This window comes from Acromyrmex echinatior, chromosome 1, assembly GCF_024713525.1.
Source record: "Acromyrmex echinatior isolate Ae372 chromosome 1, ASM2471352v2, whole genome shotgun sequence".
NCBI lineage: Eukaryota > Metazoa > Arthropoda > Insecta > Hymenoptera > Formicidae > Acromyrmex > Acromyrmex echinatior.
Genome location: NC_141852.1, coordinates 23,433,232 through 23,451,106, shown reverse-complemented (window position 1 = coordinate 23,451,106; position 17,875 = coordinate 23,433,232). Strand labels below are relative to the sequence as shown.

Below are 17,875 nucleotides of genomic sequence, written 5' to 3'. Positions count from 1 at the left end.
TCGCGAAGGGCAAGTTTTGCTCTAGTAAATTTGCATGAAATCATAAGGAATTGATTAAAATATTGTCTAAAGAATGCAATGAAATTCGGAAATTTATTAACAGAATTATATTTGCGGTGTTATATAATATTTCGATATTTTTCGTGACGCATGCTTCGATACTTCGTTGCCAAGTAATCAAAGATTAAAAGGCGGCGGCCACGTTCTCTCTCTTTCTCTCTCTCTCTCTCTCTCTCGTTTATTTATCTTTTTCTATTAATTCCGTGCCTATAATAACCGCGCCACGACCATTTACTGAGTAATGAATCGCCCCTGTTTCCGTTTACAACCAGCACACGGAATTGGAGCGACATTGCGAAGGGGTGGCGGACAACGGGGTCGATGAAAAGGTTAACGCTGGGTTGAGGTCGATCGTAAGCCTTCCGTCATTATTTTCCTTTCCTTTATTTTTTTCTTTTTTATCCCGTCTCTTTTGCAATTATTTTAACTTCAATGGAAGAAGTGATCTTTGCTATACACAATAAACATAGTCCCCGACTCAGTTTCCCGTTTTATTTCAAAATTCTCACAATAATTACTTAGCATAGAAAAAAACAAAATCTCATCACTATCTTACCCTTTCGCGATACTTCAACTTCATAGAAGAAGTGATGATTTTCGCTAAACACAGCTTCCTCGATTTAATTTTTATTCATTCTAAAAATCGTAGTACGTTCTCAAAACGATTACTTAGACCTTAGTACTATAAAAACAGCGAAAAGAAACAAATTCGAGTATTCTATTAGACATTGTAAACAATAAACCTTAATACAGGTGAAACTGAAGTGGCAAAGCGGATTTTTCCATTCGGTGTTATATTATAGTGATTTTTTTATTCCAATAATACCATGGGAAAGGAATCAAAATAGTTTCGTTGTCGAGTCAGAAACATCATTTCTAATTTCGTCCATATTATCTTTTGATGGTCTAGTTTTCCTCGACTTGAATTGAATAATATTGGATATCGATTTACATTTCCATCAATGTGTATTTAGATCCGGCTGAAAAAGATTTATTCTTCAATTATAGATAATATGAAAATATTGTTCCATGTATTCGATCAAATGAGCCTTCAGAGAAAGAACATTTTGTAATCTGTCGATGAGACTTCATCTGAGATAAAAAGAGAAATTGCTTGCAAGCTTGAATAACCACGCAAATTGCTTAAGCTTTTCTTATGAAAGTTCAACGAAGAAGAAATATTCTTCCATGATCATCGATCTTGCTTCGTATAATCCATAGTATCGCCGTAATCTTTGTACAATATTCTTACATTGCAATAATTCAAAAGTTGCATTATCGGATGCATCTGCAGCACTCTCATCTTTTATTCAGTAGTACCTTCAAAGTGCACCATCGTGTGTCTCAACAGCCACAATCATATGTGAAAAAAAGTTCGAACGAAGAGTTAAAGGAGGAATCGAGTCGGAGGTAAGCTCTAAAGTGAACAATTTCAAAACTAGTGCATACTTGGTACAATGAAACATCAAGCGAAAGAAATATTGAGGAATTCATTTTAGAAGATGAAGATGTTTTTTAATGAATGAACACCTGTCGGACGCACTATTCCTTTTGGGATTTGATTAATTGTCGCATTAGACGGGCGAGGCATGCCAGAAGGTCGGAAAAGCAGCAGCCCTATCAACATTACTGTTCCACGTCGAGCTACATTGATAAAACTATCGAGGTTGGATTTCGCACGGTTGGTAGTGGTGATGCGATGGTGGTCGTGTGTTCGTCGTAGGGGATACAAGTGTGGGGGATATGGATGGAGGACCGGTGGACATTGGGGTGGGTTTGTCGTGCAATCCTCCCAGTCCCCGCGCAGATATCTCAGGGCACCGCCGCCAGGCGGCAGCACTACCTTTATCCGTGGATCACTAGCATCTCTACAAACATTGCTCTTTATGCGAAGCGATGTTTGCAGAGGTGCCAATGATACACGAATAATCTTAGTTGTGACGTCAGGTGGCTCGGTGCTCGATTCGTAGACTAGCAATTCATAGATCTGGGTTCGAGCCCATCCATGCCTCATATAATTTAGAAACCTAATCGTATCTTGAATTAATTTATTGCTCAACTGACTGTGCATTCTCCTGATTAAAAAAGTTAAATTTGCCTTTTTAAGCATATGTAAAGACTTTAGCTGGTTGACAAATTTCTATGACGTGATCTGGCCGCATTGTCTCTTTACTCTGTGAAGGCAGGAGCCAATAAATAAGAGAGAGAAAGAGAGGGGGGGGGGGAGGAGAGACTTATAGAATTTTTAGTCCGTATCTAAATAGTATATTAAATATGGTCAACGAAAATGAGAGAGAGGGAGCGTGAAGACGGCCATTTCCTATTACACCATTGAATAGAAAGAAATAAGACTAATCGTCATCGCGTCCTATTTTATTCATTTCTGTCGAAAGCCAGTGTGTGTGCCAGTTTGACACATGATGTACACACGGCATATATAGTCTACAGATCATGTCTACAGATCTTTGGAGAGCAATACATCGGGAGAAGAGAAAGAAGATCGATGCAGAGAGAAAGCTCGGTGTGCCTTATCATCGGGACGCGAAGGAATATGGTGGAAAAGGAAAGGGAGAGAAGGGGAAAGACCTCGCCATATTTAAATCCCCGTGAGAGTCTTTAGATAGAGAATTCTATAAGTGTGTAGAATCTAGAGTATACACTATATCTGGCACTCGCAGAGATGTGTAGTTTCTTAGTGTATTATTACTATTAGATATTCCGCTATAAAATTCGGTCTGTACGACCTTGAATAAATTATACCGATATCGGAATTTCTGTTGCTTACTGAACGCTCCAATTTCGCTTTCGATCGGTCTTTATCGAATTATCGATAATTCATTATCTTAACTAGATTCACCAATTAAGCGAACTTGATCCGTTACTAGAGAGAATTACTCACTTCAAATCGCAGTTATATTTTTGACAACATAAGAAATTTTTTGGTAACTTCGAAACTATGAAAATTGCGCGTGCACGCGGAAAAGGAGTGTCCATGTATACGTTCCTCTGCTGCTGCGACTTTATTGATATTAATGTGAATAAATCGAAGATAAATCAAAAAGATTTTGATAACGAACAAACACGCAAATGGCACATAAAGTAAATTAGAAAAATATATTTCCCCGAGCAATTTGCATGCTTTGCACGTTGCTATCAGAGTAATTAGATTATATGCACACGCTGAAAAAAGTCCGGTTGCATTAATTGAAATTCTGGTTGAAAATGGACAAATTAGAATTTTCTATTATATAATTCTAGTCGAGAACCAGAATTCTAATTCATGTGAATTAGTTTTCTTTCATCCATTTTCAACCAGAAAATATTCTCAGTGTACATTCCATAAATGTGTCAAACACTATTCTAAAGAAACGCACCACTTTGTCATCGCCCCCGTCTTATTTCTCTCTGTGTGCGTTCTATTACTCTTTATCCAATAGAAGGAAATTATTGCTCAGATTAAAGGAAAAAAATTTCAGTTCTCGTTCTACAAACGAAAGAGAAATATTGCAAGGAAATGTAAAATCGTAGTTTCAGTAAATAAAAAAGCGGAACAGAAAAAAATATTCGAAGTGTGATTTTCAAAGCGTGAAAAAATGCAAGAATGACTACGAGTTACACATACACACACACGCGCGCATCCCCCCCCCCCCCACACACACACACACACACACACTCGAGCAAGCGACGTACCTTCCTTTTTTAAAGGTCTTTATAAAGGGAAGGACTGTGCGGAGCGAAGGGCTGATGCGTTTTAATTTATTTTAATTTAGGCGATATTAGTTTTAATTAAGGCGCACAATTAACGCGAAACACATCGTCAGCTCATGACATGACATGCTATAAGCGAGACGAAGATAAACCTTTAAAAGCTTTAAGAAGTCTAAGTAGATTTCAGGTGGAATGTAAATATTGATCGTGCATTGCGACGTGTATTCGTTAGAAGAAACGTCGCGAAATTTTTATAGAACTCTGTACGTGCGCGTTTTACTCGATATTCGATTAAAATTTTCAGAGAGAGATTTAGTTATTACTGAAAATGTAAAATTTTTGTTACAATATGAAACATATAGAATATTTTCAGTAAATTTGACTTAACAATATTATAAGGAATTATATTATATGAGGAGGAAACTCTAAAAAAGTTGTAAAAAGATATAAATATAAATACATAATGATATAACTAAAAAGAGATATAAATATTTAATTTAAAATAGAGAAATTTTTTAGAAAAATAAATAAATTTTATCTTATTCTATTATTAAATATATCAATACCGTTATTTTCCTAATGTGAAAAATTTTATACGCATCTATCACTTTAAGTTCTTCGCGTTACAGCAGTTTAATAACTTATTCCTGTTTATATTTCTCTTGAATAATAGCACTTATTTTTCTTGTTTCACTTTCCGGAGTTTCTGTATCTTTTTTCATCTCTTTCTTCCGAGCATCCCTCTTCTCAAGTTTTTCCTCCCCATCTCTGATTCTTGTATCCACCACTCACGTTATTGGATCAATACGCAAGATTCCAATTAATCCACGGGGGGTATTCCCCTCGACAGATGGCCAATGGAAAACACTATAGTCTGCCATACCGACCAAAACCATCCTCCCAAAACCACATCGTTTTACGCATTATCCAGCGTACAATAGCGTGTTGCAAAAATGACTTCGCGATAAAAATATAAATGCAAAAATTAATACGCGATAACTTGATGCATGTATTATTATATATTTATCTTTAAACAGTAAAATAATCAAACGCAACATAAGCTTCGATGAGGAAACTGAAATATTGCGAAAGCACTATTTCAGTTTAATATCAATATTGATGTTTATTATTTGATGTTTCTTCTACGTTTGTATTTCTCTGATTTAAGGTTGTTTTCCAAACATTTTTAAGCGTTGCATATTTTAGACAATAAAACAGTGATAAATAAATTGTGCAAACCATATATTGCCATTTAAAAGACAGAGTTAAAAGGATTATAATGAAAACATTCAAAGATTGATTGCACTTTGAATCTATTTGTGATCGGTTTTTCATTTTCACGAGGAAATAATTTTTGAAAAAGATACTAGCCACGTGCTATAAAATTTGTAAAGCCGCATGTGAGCATAGCTTTTTTTTTAGAATAATTACGGGCGACTGCTGCGAATGCAAATTGTAAAAACGTTTTTGTTCTTTTTCGACCGAGATTGGAAATCCTGCTAATGGCATCATTAAGCGAATCGATCAGACGATTTTCATTCTGCGGTTCGCACGGTTTCATTGTCCTTTTTTCAGTAGCCACCTTCCCTTCTATCTAGGCCAACTATCCCCTAGCATTTCTTTTTTCTCTATTCTTTCTTTTAACTGAATTCATCATCGCAATTAATCTAACCACATCGTTTCCGAGGTTTCTTCAAAGAAATCCGCATATTCAAGATATTTACCCTGGAATGCAGGGCGTTTATTTCCTTCTTCGCGTTTCGTCGATCAAAACTTTTACCCTGAATAATTTCCGAAGTAATTACAGACTACCAATGTGAATCCGTTCCAATGTGAATCTCGTGAAATCACTTTTCATCTTGACATCCACAAGTCTTCATTACGGTAGCGTGTATTTTAGGATTGATAGCCACAGAAAAAGGGAAAGTCACTCCCTTTAAATGACACGATACCGACCTACATTTATCACGATATCACACATTTCCCTTGGAGGATCGGTCGCATCACATGTCGCCACGCAGTTAATACGACCGTGCGGTTATATTATCCACCTCGTCCCACCGCACGTGGGCGTGGCGGTGTTTGCATTTAATTAATCATCTTGGCACGGTACAATACCACCGCGCGATTCTATCGACCCGCCGACTGTCTCGAAATCATTTATTATACGGTATTATACACTAGTTCGTTGTAGCGAATATTTATCGACGTATTCTCTCACATGGTTAAATTTAATTTGCCACGTGCGTACTCAAACAATAATTTCCGAGCAGTGATTAAAAATATTCAATATACTTAGATTCAAAATTTTAAAACAAATTAAATGATAAAGGCTACGTGTCAATGCAGGATGTTAAATGAAAATAAATGAATTTTAATCTTACAATAATTTAAACATAATCCTATACGTTTCGATCCTCATTAGTCATCCTCAATAATATAAAAATATATAAAAACAAGGTCGCAAAACCATAAAATTATCAAATAATATACCGAATAATATAAATGTGTTCAAATATAATTTGTAACGATTCTTATCAAAATTGCCAAGAATCAATTTCTTTCGTCAGTCTTCCACTATTGATTCGCATGTGATAATTTTTTCCGAGCAGTAACTTTTAAGTTTATATTTGAGTTTATACTATTGAGCTTATATTTGAAAATTGCGAATTATTTAAAATAATTTTATTTAAAATAATGACGACGCTGCGATACGTTTCAATATTAGTGACAACCATGATGTAAGGATATAAAATGTTTCATTATATATAGTAATGGTCGAATATAATTTGAGGCAAATTCCTTATTTAATTGTAATAAATTTCTAATAACGTTTCTATATTAGTTTAATAGATAACATTTTAGGCTAATTTCTGATTGGTTATTGATTGTGTATCATTTATGTCATAGGGACAACCACACATATATTTTCAGAGATTTAAAAATATAAATTAAATAAATAAGTTGAATTTTTTAATGATTGCATAATTTTTCATGTGTAATTTCGTTATTGTCAGACATTTTAATACCGTATACATCAGTCAAGCGTTATAATTATCCAAATTATTTCTTAAATGGAATGTTAATGTAAATAAAATTCCCACGAATAGATAGACTTTGCTGCATCTTACTATTAGATCAATATTTTACATCTTAGAGATTATTACATCTCAGTTAAATATATCATCAAATTCAAAGCGGTTATTATAACGAATGATTTGTGATAAAAGCGAACAAGGACTTATTGTGTGACGTACGATAAATACAAGGTTGCTTCTAGGATATGCGAAAGAAATACACGCGAGATAAGATACGGATAATGAATTTACCCGTAATGGGTAAGTTACAGTCGGCAATATACAGTTACAGTTTCCTATCTTGCCGACATACGCGTTTCTGTTCCGATATACCAACGGAGTCGAGCCGATAAATACCGAAAGTACATTTCAATGCTATTCAAATACACACATACCTGGCAACACATATATGTATAAATAAATAAATAAATGTGTGTGTGTGTGTGTGTGTGTGTGTGTGTGTGTGTGTGTGTGTGTGTGTGTGTGTGTGTGTGTGTGTGTGTGTGTGTGTGTGTGTGTGTGTGTGTAATTTATATATATATATATATATATATATACACATAAAATTATATACTATGTTAACATTGAGTGCTTTCCAGCAAGGACACAGTCAGACACAATGTAACAGAGTGAATCATTACATCCTTGTTGTTTGCTTACATTAAACAAAGATGAAACGATTCTCTGTGTCTGTGTCCTTGCTGGAAAGCACCCATTGTAAATGTATGTATATAGCTTATATGTAGTAACAGTTTGGCAATATTACCTTAAAATTAACAATTAATTCTTACGTTATATTTTTGTATTTCAATTCTTGCTTTGATTCTTGCATTATTCAAATTTAATATTCCAATTAATTATAAATATAATCAATTTATTGATAATCAGATAGATTACATATAAATGATATTAAAAAATATATATAACTAAAGCATATATAAAAAAATATAGAATCAGAAACTGATAAATGTACATATATCAGATATAGGGAATGAACGCAGAAGATTAATACAGTTTATACAAGTTATTCGGAATAGTTTCCATCAAAGGAAATTAATAGCGAATGCCGTTGCGGGAAACAGAGTAAGCTACTGTAAGCTGCCGAATAATCATTCCACTATTTCGACTATATTGATTCGATCGGGCATTCTTCAACTGTTATGAGCGAGAGAATTGCGAGAATGCAATTTGATTAAGGTTGGATTAGTTCAAAAGTCTGGATTAAGTATATCTGGTAATTTAACGATTATCGATATTTATTTAGATCATAAATAAAAAAAATTCCAAATTAATCATACATTATAAAATAGTTTATTGTTTAATAAATACTATGTTCAGTGTAATGCTTTTTAGAATCTAATCAGCTCTAAAAGAAATCGAAACTCTTATATCATGTCTTTCTCGTATTTAAAAATTCTAATTGCTCCAATAAAAATTAGCTCTAATAAATATGGAAGTATATTTGAGTGCCACCGATCATCTCTCTCTCAGGTGCTTTAATTGGACGTAAACATTTTCTCTGGAATATCGCATTTACCGAGTTAGTGAAGTCATACTGACACAGAGCATGCGCCATACCACGCGGATTAACGAAAATATGATCCACTTTTCCGACAGAAACAATAAAACTCATATTAATTAATGCGGTCTGATCAGGGTTGGTTAACATTCATTGATCGTCGCATTGCGCTGGCGCGCATTTATAGGAGAGCATATAAAGGGATTTTAGCATATCCTGACTCCTTGCTTCCATCATTATCGTTGTTTCTTTATAACAAATGTTTAAGTATTCTCTTAGTAAATAATTGTATCATAATAAAATTGTTTTCAAAATATTTAATTAAGAATTTTTTTTTAATTTAGGAACAAAGGGTTTTACCCTTTTATTTTATTATATACACATAATTCTAATTGATATTCATGGATCCAATATTCGACTTTACATTAATATATATTTGCTTAAAATTAATGTAATTGAACAATTTTTTGTTTTCATGTTGAAGATCAAAATCTGAGGAATAAGACTATGTAATTTAAAATTATATAAGTTTGTAAATAAACATTTGTTGTAAATTTTCCGCAGCGCATAATTGAAAAAAATGTCCGAGTTCACTAAATATCATTACGGTTAAATTCTGAGAAAATTTCTTTCCGTGAATCTTTTTTTTTTTGGATCAAATGCTGTCACCAAATCAGAAGCTCGCTCTTATATAAATAATAAAACAGAGATTAAACGCTGAGACCCCAAACAAGCTATTCATTCATAATATGCACAACTACTTCTTCGTTCTAGCGTTCAACTTTTAAGTAAAGTTTTGCTCGTTAACCTTAAATTAAAAGAATCAACCAATTTCACGAGGTGGAATCGCACTACTGTTCACTATAAAGGTCTACATGGACGGATAATTTGACAAAGGGAATGATAATTAAATGTATGTCTCTGTAAAATCTCTTCTACAATGTTTGAAAATTCAATCTATTTAAAGTGCGATATTCGACGAACTGTAACAAAGAGAGAAAGAGAGAAAGAGAGAGAGAGAGAATGATTTTAAAAAATAAAAAAAAAAGAAGAAAAGAGGAAACATGGAGTTAATTATTCACAACAAAATCAAACAATGCAAAACAGATGTTAGAGAGGAAAGACAACAAGATATACGTAAATATTACTGTATCATATTAATATATGGTAATCGACAGAGTTAAGTGAAGTCCAGAGATCGGTAAAACAGAGAGAAATAGAAAGAAAGATATACGACAAATGCTACTTGTTGGTCACTCGCTCGTTTGCTGATACTTTTACTGACCTATCCGATATTCTCGGCCAATCAATGAATAATATATGTATTCGTATATCGACATCATCCTCTTCTGGTCTCATCGTATTCATCGTAGCGATGATCTCTCGTTGCGACGATCATTCATGGTCACGTTATATGGTGGCTCGCGATCTGTTTATTATGCGCAGCGTAATCTTCGACGCAGTGGAGCGCGCGAAAATTGCTCTCTTTCTCTTATAAGAGAGCGCAATGGAAAGAGGGGGGGGGGGGAGATACGACTCTGCATCTGCTTAATCGAGGATCTTTCGATCATGTTCGCGCCTTATCACACCGATCTACAGTCACTCCCTCTCCTCTTTTTAGATCCCGCGCACAAGTACCTCCTCCCAAGCCGTTCCGTGCGTGTCGAGAAGGTTCGAACTTCGCCTTTTCTTACCCCTGCGTGCCCCTTTTTCTTTTGTAGTCCGATGAAGCGAAGTGTGTGGAGGTCTGGCGGGAGGGAGAGGAAACAAAGGAGAAGCGGAAAGAGAGAGATAAAGGGAGAAGAGGTGCCTTGCAAGATGCCTTGCCAACCCTTTGGCAAGATGTGAAAGGAAACGAGTCACACATCACGTACACCTTCGAATGTGTCGCACTCTTTCTCTCTCTCTTTTTTTTTTTACAATAGAACTTCGTTCGTTCACTCGACATCCTAAATCAGGCCCAAATAGAAAATCACTTTGTATTTCGGTGCTTCAAATTAAGAGCTAATTGTCCCACACTCGTGCCATATGGGCTCGTTCGTTGTCAAGGGAACAATTCGATTTCTGCGGGGGAAGTATAGTTAAACGCTCATAAACCATACAAGGGTTATTTCGATAATAACCACGCTTTGATCCCTCCGTGTACACGGTGAGGCATTTAAATGTGATCACCTGTGTATCGTCATTGTTTATAAATATAAATGTTATAAAAAGTTGCTTAAGAAAAAATTACAATGCTTAGAGAGGTAATTATAGCCAATAAAAGAATTATAATGAATGGTACAACGGTTTTCGAGAACGTTTTTTTTCTTTTTGCCTAAAAACAGAGTTGATCGTAAAATTTCATAGCAATGTTAATCATTGAAACAATTGCAATAGACAATATGACATACAATCTAAATCGATCAAGAAATCTACTATTAAATAATAATGCGACAGAAATAAAGCACCGCGGTAGAATTTTATGTCAGTCATCGTGTTTCCACACGGATTAGCATTTCGCATTTTCTACCAGCATTGAAATGCAAACTTATTAAAATTAAAGGCAAAATACAGCGCGACAGTTTCAGCTCTTCTCATTCTTAGAAATACGCGAAATCGGCGATTGTTTGCTGTTTAAATCGCCATTCGGTGAATCGAGCACGAAAATCATTTGGAGAACGACTTTCTACGATCTCAGCAATTTCCGTTTGCGTATTTTCCTTGATCTCTCGCGTTCTCGCTGGCACGACAATCGACGGCAGCAGGCCGTGGCCTTTGAAGTGAGCAACAGGGTCGATCGTTACGATCTAATTGCTCGGCACGAAGGAAATCGATTCTCAAAGGGGAGTTCGAGACAGCTAGATGGAGAGTAAAGAAAGAGACAGAGGGAGGAGAAAAAATCCACGTGTTTCCTTCGACGAATATGAGATTATATTCTTATTTCTTTTCAAGTCTCCCCGACACGTCTTCTTGATGGAATCCGATAAAAATCGACGAACGATAAAGGATAATTCAAAGACGCCGGTTAATAATATATCGTTAGCTTAGCAAAGAGGCGCGCGCGTTATATTTCACGCTGCGGCAAGGAACGGACGGCATTAATCCGCTTTGAAAGTCGTTAGAGAGTTAAGGTCTTTCGTGCATTAATTCAGGAATAACGTTTGCAAAAGTCGGACGTGTGTCGCACCGGAAACTCGCTCGTACGGTTTCGTATATAGTTCCCGCTCTCGTGGACATTGTAGACAAACTCGTTATCGGGGAGCCAATTAAACATACGCGCGCGTGTACCGGTCGTGTAAAGGTGTGTATGTGTGCGCATAAATGTTGTGATAGTACATGCGCGCGCGCGCACACACACACAGTGCACAATGCACTATGCATACGCGCCGTTCGACCAGATCTAACGGTCCATAATCTAGGTCACTCCAAGATGATTCTCATCAACTTCGTTTTATGTACACGGTGTCCTGGATCTATTAAACGATCTTCCATTTATGAATTCCTTAATTAATCCGAAATGTAAATAACAGTAATTTTTTTAACTACTGATACCGAGTCGGTAGTAGATTTAATCCTTATAGACCTTCGTCATTATTATCAAGAGAGCTGCGGATAAGAACTGATTCGCCAGATCTGGAACACTCTGTATACATATTCGTGACTTTTTCTAATTTAACAAAAGTATTACCCTACTTTTAGGGTCCTAGGAAAAAGATAGAAGGAAGGAGAGGAAGAAAAAGAGGAAAGTTGGGATGAAGAAGCAAAGAAAAGTAGTGCACGTATATATACGCGTATATTTGTGTAAGAGCCAAGCCAAAGATATAATTGTGATGAACAAGAAAACGGATGAAGAGAGAAAGGCAAAAAAGGAAGACAAAGAGAGGAAAAAGATAAGTGTGAAAGCGATCGATATAACGATAAGAGTAACGAATCCTGTTAACTGTCGTAGAAAAATGGCACGAGTCTACATAAGATTTTGTCGATATAATCGAACGATATCATATTTAACTAACGTCTCATATTAATATAAATAACGAGAAATATCTGTTAAGAATCTGTTAAGAAACTTTAGAACTCGTAACTTCGAGCTGGCAAGTTACAATCACGATACAATCGCGAACTATTGGCAGACAATCTTTCCTTTTACTTGCGACATGATAACGCAATATTACGTACACTTTAGAACGTTCTAATCTATATATTGTACATAAGTAGAGATTACGATCAGTTTTCGACGCTATTAAAACTTGACAATTTTAACATTATGGAAATAAAAATTCTCTCGACAGAATTAAAATTTATTTTTTCATTATTTAAAACTACTGACATTTAAAAAGAGAGCATTGCTCATAAAGTTAAAGGTTTAACTTTCTAATAGTTATTAACGATACTATCCGACATACCTCTCTACCCATAATATAATACGGAATATGAAGAAAAGTGTAATCGCGTAACGAAGAATATATAATGATGAAACAATAAGCGCGCGTTGTAATATTGTGAACGCGAGATTTGAATACGCGGCGGTCAAGAGGTTACGGGGGTATAATAATCAGTAGGAAATTTAAGCTACGGGTGAATTCGTTTGCATCTAATTGGTTCTACAATCCGTACCGAGGGGGAGGGGGGAGAGAGGAGGGGCAACCAACACCTAGTGTTTGCCTCTCCTCCCTGCGTTTCGCCGCAGCCTCTCGCGCGACGACCCGTTGCCTTTCTCTCTTTACCTGAATCTCGAGTCAGGGGTCTCTTGGCAATTAGGAGGGAACTCACGAGAGTTAATGCACCGCGTCCCGATGGTCACCGATGATCCGTCGCTCGTGGCCGCATCTGGTGGTCCACCAGCATGATTTTACCAACAGGCCCGGCGACCGGGAATCGTACCTGCATCCTTGAAAAAAAGAGACAACAGGGGTTCTCAGGTGAAACCACTTTGGTGGTGCCTCGGTGTCTTCTAAATCGCGTCGCCGCCACCGCCGCCGCCTTTCCTCTTTTCACTGAGAAAAGCGCCGTGGAAAGCTCTCGCGGGAAAAAAGCGTTCGACGAACGAATCGCGGCGCGTCTCGAGAACATTGAACAGCGTAGGTTGATTTTTATGCAAAATTATTGCGTAATTCGCGGAAAAAAAGAGCATCGAGAATCGACGCGCCGAAGAAAAAGGTTACAATGCAGCGACCGTGTGGCTCTACATATACACATGTATATATAGAGAGAAAGAGAGAGAGAGAGAGAGAGAGAGAGAGAGAGAGAGAAAGAGAGAAAGAGAAGCGAGATAAAGTGCTAATAAAGTGGCGGCGCTGGACTAATGAACGAGTAATAAACACATCGATCGCTAATCAACTACTCAAATATGGCGCGTATATTTAACAATAACGCGAAAACAATAGCACCAATGCAAGCGATATATTGTTTCTCTATACCATTTCGCTTGCACTACCAGACACATATAGTGTGCGCGTTTCGCCAATACTAAGTTACCAAGAAAGACTCGCAGGTCAAAGTAAAACAGTTTTTCAGCTACAAAGCGATATTACTACAACAGCGACCGACCATGGTGACTTGTCGTTATCCCTATCGCTTACAGTCACACAAATGTACTCTTGCTACTTTTCGTTAGTCTCTCTCGGATAAAGCTAACAAATCGTACTAAACACTTACGACCGCAGCACGCATTGCAAACTAATCAGCGTTCTACAAGAAGGAATATTCGTCAAAATTACTATATGTACTAATGACCCTATTTCGCGAATCCACTTCCTCTGTTTTTGGCAATCGTTCAACTTAACATATACATTGATTTGTGTGTATGCATATATATGTGTGTATGTATGTGTGTGTGTGTGTGTGTGTGTTAGTGTGTGTGCACGCTAAAAATTACACTTTTTGTGCAGAAAATTTTATCTAGTCTAAGTTCTCTACTCCATTAAAAAAATCTATAATAAAGATAAAGGGAGGTGCCTAAAACAATCTATTATATATTAAAATCCTCAAAATTCAGGAAAGGGAGGCAAAGAGGCATGTTTGTGTTAACTTGTATACTAAAAAGATTAGATTTAGTTCATGTTATTAAATCTTACAGATTGCACGGATATATGTATATATATATATATATATATATATATATATAAAACGTAATACAAGAATAACAAAATCAATAACCGTAATAGAATTACGTAGCTTAAAGCAGATCACAATCGAGGAAATCGAGTCGAAAATCGCGATCCATCGTCTGACAGGGTATAAACGAGACTTCGGCGTTTCCCGGAGGTGGAAAATCGGGGTCATCCGGAGGATTTTCCCAGACCCGCTGGTGCAAGGTTGGAGGAGGCGAATAATGCACGTGGAGTGGCGAACCCACGCGCGCTGCCTACGCGGCCAGTTATTCCCGGTGATGGTGAAGGAGGTACGGAAGGGGTTCGACCGCATCACCGCCGGGCGACCGGTTGGGTCGATACTCCTCCAGGATCGAGGAAATTCCAACCCGTGACTTGGCTAATCCTGCTCCGGCAACCGAAGGAACACCTCCGACCTCCCGACAGTGTCGATCAAACGCTAAGAGGTCGCCGAATTAACTAATACGAAACATATCATCTCGAGATTACCCTCTTCATTCTCCCAACCGATCTTGCTAGATTGAGCGATCATTTCAAATGGAATTATTTATGTATCGTAATGATTGAATATTCTCGTGACGAATTGATTTCGTGAACTGGAAGAGATCCATTCATTAATTAAACATCCCAATTTTATCAATTAATATCAATTAAACTGTTTCAAAATAAATAATAGAGAATATTATGGTATTTACAGTGTATGATTAAAAAGAGAAAATGAAAAGAAATTTCGCGACAATAGAAACGGCATAACGTAATTAAGACGTAATTACACTGTAAAATTGAATGAAAGCATGATGGGATAAGTTTTTGAATAAATGCCTGCACATTAAACCTTTTATTGAACGTTAAATCGCCTCATCGGCAAATTTCCAAGCACATCGATAAAATTCCATGCACGCCCGATGATGTTGGCTATTTTCTTGTGCTGCAGCTCCTGCTTAACTGATCTCATAAACTTATAAACGACTTATAAGCGTGCCCCGCTGATATTGTTTTATATAAAGAAAAAATTTCATTATCTCTAATATTGAAATCGAGGATGACTTGAGCATAATAAGATTTTAAATCCAGTATTAATCCATCGCATCGCAGATTACGAGAAGCATCTTTTCGCAAGCATTTAATAACTTCTCAAATGTGATATATCGTATGTCGATAAAAGTCGAGTATTCCATTGTGAAATTTTGGAACAATTTTTTTGCACGGGATACATCACGTATCCCGATTTGAACGATTAAAATTTATTACATTTGTACATATATCATTTAATTCAAAAGCTCGTTACCGTTAATTTGCGAACCATTCGATAAAATATTAAATTTAACAAAATGAACGAATATATAATTAAATGGCACGGGGGTAATTCAAAATTCATGAGCAGGTACTCATAACAAAATTCATCATGACACGATATCAATGACCCATCAGTGGCCTGGCAAATTGAATGCCATTGACATTTTCAATTGCAATGATGAAACATTACAAATTGCATTGTGCTCGCATGACTGCCATTCTTACGTTTCTTACGTTCCTTTCAGCTTCCAAGAATAGTCGACGCGGTAAAATAAGTATGTAAATTAAGTAAAAAAAAAAGAAAAAAAGAGGATTCTGAAGTGGGGATTCGACGTACATAAGGTCGGCAGCGGATTGAGAACCACCTGCGGATCTGTCTGATTCCGTACCACCCTGCGGCCCAACCACCGACAGCACCCTCTCGCAACCGCTTTCTCCTCCTCCCCGCCACCTCTACTCGTCCTTCCACGGTAACAAAACGTTTCCATTCCCCGTTGGCGGCATGCCTCCTTCCAAGAAGGAGGCAAATACACGTAAACGCACACAAACACATGCACGCGCGCGCGCGCGCGCGTATGCACGCACACGTATAAATACACGTATAATACACAGCCGCGAACGAACAGCCATGCAAAAGGGAACGGCGACTGTATTGCAGATCTGTAATACTCCTACCCCTTCTGAGAGAATAGCGGGCGAACTCGGTTGCTACCTCTACACCTCCCTCATTCGAACCCGCCACCACCGCTGCCGTCGTCGTCGACACCGCCTTTCCACCCTCATCCACCCTGACGAAGCCGACTTCCTGGTCAATAACCTCGACGGCGTGTACGCGACATAATCGCCAAATGTTCGCGATCGGGATAAATGTATCGTTCGGGAATAGCCCTCATCACGCACGTGACGTTGAACCCTTTCTGCCGTCGGAAATGCGATAATGTTCGTTCACACCTTCATCGTCTTGCATAATGAAAGAAAGCTGCGTAATATTTTATTAACAGTTCTTTCTCGACAGCTGCGATCCTGTGTAGATACGACGGGAATCTGTGCCTTAATATACAATTGTCAATTCTAATAAATGCGACAATCATTCTTACCGGTTCGTGAAACAGAAATCGAAGCAGAAAACCGTAATCAAGATGACTACGCGGTTGGTTTCCATATTTTTATCGTCGTGTAGTAAGGACCTTTCCTCCAAACTTCGTAATATCGTGCTACGCGAGGAGATAATAAAAACGCCTTCCCGCAAAGTGAGCTTTCAGAAGTTTACGTTGTACTAGAAAGTTCCGTTATTTATGTCTGTCTCTTATTAATTATTATGGCATATAAATACCAAGTTAATACGAACTTGCTGCGAGCTAACTACTAGGAAAGGCTTTATACAAGATAAATACTCCTTAATTTCTTTTTTTTTTTTCGGGGCACGTTATTTTTATTTTCTAATGTGAAATAATTTGGGATTATTATTTTCCCCTCTCTCAACTATGATTTGACGTTCCTCCGTAATTATGGATGCAAATAAACCGTGCATCCATATTAAATATTTATACAGTGTACAAATATACATACTTACATACATACATACATACATACATACATACATACATACATACATACATACATACATACATACATACATACATACATACATACATACATACATACATACATACATACATACATACATACATACATATACACATACATACATACGCATATATATATATATATATATATATATATATAAAATAAAAATAAAATATAAAAATATGTAACATACAATAACTAAATTTAATCAGAATTACGATAAAACGTGTCGAGGAAAATGTTGCTATCCATTGCTAATTGCGCACAACTGATCCAGGAATATTTATTCGCGATATTTACACGAAGCGCAGTATTCCGAGTCAACGGCGCACAATAAATTGGAAGGTTTCTATGAACTCGACGACTGCAAAGTGATGCCATCTGTGGCACTTGGCGCGAAACTCGTCTTAAAAATCATCCCCCAAGAGATCAATACGCCGTAGGGGTAGACAACGGTCTGCAAAATACAACGTAGCGGCACCGGGAATCCGGCACGATTTAATCTTTTCGGCAATCGGAGACGCGCGCAATGGTAA

General features: G+C 36.9%; 2 protein-coding genes across 13 annotated transcripts in view; one reads left to right on the top strand and one right to left on the bottom strand.

Moving 5' to 3' along the window:
• Nucleotides 1-17,875, bottom strand: part of msi (RNA-binding protein musashi) — a 139,427-nt gene that overhangs the window by 29,263 nt on the left and 92,289 nt on the right. For 2 of the 6 annotated variants that reach the window (XM_087405991.1, XM_087405997.1), the window contains one exon: nt 13,117-13,234. The exons of the other annotated variants lie outside the window; for them this stretch is intronic. The gene's annotated coding sequence lies outside the window, so the exon portion shown is untranslated. The remainder of the gene's footprint in view (nt 1-13,116; nt 13,235-17,875) is intronic. 6 annotated transcript variants of the gene reach the window in all.
• LOC105152218 (uncharacterized) overlaps nt 1-17,875 on the top strand; it is a 42,445-nt gene that overhangs the window by 5,947 nt on the left and 18,623 nt on the right. Inside the window, exons 1-2 of one of the 7 annotated variants that reach the window (XR_015545048.1) lie at nt 432-1,470; nt 1,560-2,666. The exons of 3 other annotated variants lie outside the window; for them this stretch is intronic. The gene's annotated coding sequence lies outside the window, so the exon portion shown is untranslated. 3 more of the 7 variants (XR_846916.2, XR_846914.2, XR_015545049.1) reach the window with 3 other exon arrangements.